Here is a 3,326-nt window from a genome sequence, read left to right as displayed (position 1 = left end):
TTTATGAATTTGTGTGAAAGTTCATGGAACTGCCTGCATGACGGAGATTTTTGGATCCTAAAGTTTATAGTTTATACTCCAGTGTTTGGAAGTGGTCCTTTCTCATTTAGCAGCGAACTCTGAAGGAAAAGTACTTAACATTTAGATTTTTTTCCAACATTATATTTCACAGAGTTCCTGCCAAGTCTAGACAAGCCTAAAATCTTATTTTACTATTCTCCAGGCCTGGAAAAGTATGGAAAAACTAATGAGATTGTATGAAAACGTTTGTATTTTCAGGTTTTATTCTCTAATTGTCAAAAAGTTGTCTGCTATTCTTTCCTTTTTATTTTCTATTAGTCTTTCTGGATTACCATAGATCTATGGAGAACTTTTATATTTTATTTAAAATACTGGAAACTTCAGTCTGATCAGAGTAGGTAAAATCTTCTGCTCATATTCTCTGTTGACTTTAACAGTAATATATTTAAAATGTTTAGTGTGTTTACAGCCATTTGAGTCTATGGGAGTCAATGATTGACTCCCATATTCTTCACAAAGTGAAATTTTACAGTTTTAATAATTTCTGTTCTGAAGCACAAGTAGAAGCAACTTCAATTTCTATGAATATAAAAAAGAAAATGCAACAAGGAATTGACACCATTTTGTCTGAGTGTGGTAATATTAAGGAGTCTTGTCGATGTTTAAAAATGGCGGTCCTGGTGAAGTCTTGTATTGTTTTGGTATTGTGTGAGACTGAGAAGGAAAAGCCCAACCTTTGGATCTGCAGCAGTTGGTGATGATGCAAGACAAGGTAAAGTAATGTACCCTTAAATTACTTTACCTTAAACTAAGTTGATGATTATTCTTTCTTCTGGGGGTCCAATTTCATATAAAATTAGAATTACAAAAAGAAATTCGCTTAATGGAAACACGGCAATTTAGGAAAAAAAGTTTTTGCACTCGAATGTTATTTTTTCGGCTGTATTAGGTTAGTATATTTTGCAGAACTGCAATAGAAACACTGAGTTGCATCAACAACCGGATGTTACTACCAGCGGAAAAGACAATGAAGACGACAGGAAGTTGTAGGATGACGGCGCGTTACGTCTTTTTGTGACTTATCGTGTGAACAAAGTTAATAACGTGTGATTTTCATTGCGTTTCTTATTTAATGGAAACATCTGTTTTTCTGATATTAGTTGGTCGTTGACATCAGACATGATTTGCATGGATTTTTATTTGTTGCTCTTCCAGCTTAACATGTAATAACTTTGGTTACAGTACATGCAACTACTCATTTCTATTTGCAAGCTCAAACCGAACTTTTCCAATATTTTTAAGTACCTGAGTCAGGCCCGTCATTCCCTCTCCAACCCCGTGTTAAACCTGAAATGTCATTTTGGAGCTGCAGAGCCGGGAATGTTCTCATTTCTTTGACAGGCAGTCTCCTGTTTCCACACATGTTGCAGGATCAGTGCTAACAGAGCTGCTCATTGTGCTGAAACACACTGGGATGTATTGTGCAGCCGTTCGTCTAAATGACAGATCGAAGTGAGAAGAGGCAGCAAGAAGCACCGTTCCTTCAAATCTCCTCACCAACCTTGTATGTTTCTTGGACTGGGCCGTTCACCGCCGTCCGCTGAAGCAAAACGTGCCACTGCTACTTTGTTTGAATGAGTCCAATGTTTTTTCTTGAATCTCACGACTCATGGACGCCATCTGTTGCCTGACAATCAGTACAGCACCTCTTTCTGACCATCTTCTGGTCTTTCCTGTAAGCTCGTCCTCGGATGCTTACCTTTTTGATCTGAAAGAAAGTTTTCATGCCTCACAAGCAATTCAATCCTTCGCCTTGGTGTGCACACTAATAACAAACTGTGAAATGGGATAAAAGTGTGATCAGAGTTCCTCAAAACCGGCTTTCCTCTAATCTTCCCCTCAGATAACTTTAATCCCTGACTCAACACAAAGAGAGCTAGCAGAAATAATGAGGAGCGTGATGTGAGAAGATGGAGATTACGGCTCTTTGAAGCTGGTTTGTTTGCAGACCTTTCCCAGGATGAAACGATTCATTTTGATCTTGATCAGATGAAGAGAATCAATGGGAAAAATAGTTAGCTGACGCTGCTTTTTGTGTGGAGTTTGATCAGCTAAACTGCATATACTACAGATGCATTATTCATAAACAGTCCAGGGAAGAGGTTGGGCTTTTTAAGGCATGATTAAATGTAAAATTTTGATATTATTCAAACACAAAACGCTGTCGCTTTTTAAAACAACCTAGGCCTATGTGAAAATGTGATCACCTGCCATTTAATTAACTTGTAAGATCAAGAAATTAAAATTGAACCAACAAAAATAGGGTTAAAGATCTCAAAAGTAACTCATCATGCCCTGATCTAAAAAATTCAAAACAGAATTTTTTACATTTATCATTTCAAGGCCTTTGGGACTCCAGTGAACCATAGTGAAAGCCATTACCCACAAACAGTCATACAGTACACCAGAATGAAAGGTTTGGAGTGCCTAAATCAAAGTCTGGACTGAAATTCAATTGAGATTCTATGGTATGACCTTCAACAGGCCGTTCAGGGTATAAAAAAAACCTTCATTGTGGTTGAATTAAACCAATTCAGGTAGGGAAAGTGCGACTAAATTCTAGTTTTCACAAACACTTGATGGAAGTTGTTGCCACCAAGTCAGGCCTTCAGAGTATCAGGTATTTAAATCAATCTAAAACTCATGTACATGCCATGATTCAACCACCAAACACCATTTTGACTGACCCACCCACCACATCACGTTTGGACCGTTGCCACTTAGTGATCTTTCAGACAAAACAATCTGTATTAGGTCAGGCTTTATGTATATTGATTATCAGCCAGAAAATTGCTACCGGTACACCATTGGTCTTTTCAATTGCATTTGCATTCAACAAAAAATTGCTTATGCAGGATGTTTGGTTTTTTCCAAGCATGTTACTCTACATTTTGACCAAACATCTCTATCTTTTCTGCTTGCAGGAGATTGCTGCAGAAGTTTTGTTCATCCAGATGAAGTGTTGCAGTCCTAAATTCTGACATTTAGAGATTTTATCCTTACAAACAAGCTGTACTTGATCAGTCTTTTGCCCCATTGTCTTTGTAAGGGTGCAAGAAAATGGATGGATGGATGGATAATTCCCTTCAGTCCTGAGGATAAAGTGAACTTGATGACCTTGTCTGCAGCCCAGCAGCGATAACTTAGCCAGCTTTAAGATGGGCCTGCCCTGACATCAGAACAGGAGACGGTTTTTCTTGGATGACGCATGAAAGGCACATGAACTGAACTGAATCCCTCCTTGT

The sequence above is a fragment of the Poecilia mexicana genome, unplaced genomic scaffold (assembly GCF_051168715.1).
Source record: "Poecilia mexicana isolate PSO_F unplaced genomic scaffold, ASM5116871v1 scaffold_23, whole genome shotgun sequence".
NCBI classification, from domain to species: domain Eukaryota; kingdom Metazoa; phylum Chordata; class Actinopteri; order Cyprinodontiformes; family Poeciliidae; genus Poecilia; species Poecilia mexicana.
Note: the sequence above shows the minus strand (reverse complement) of the source record.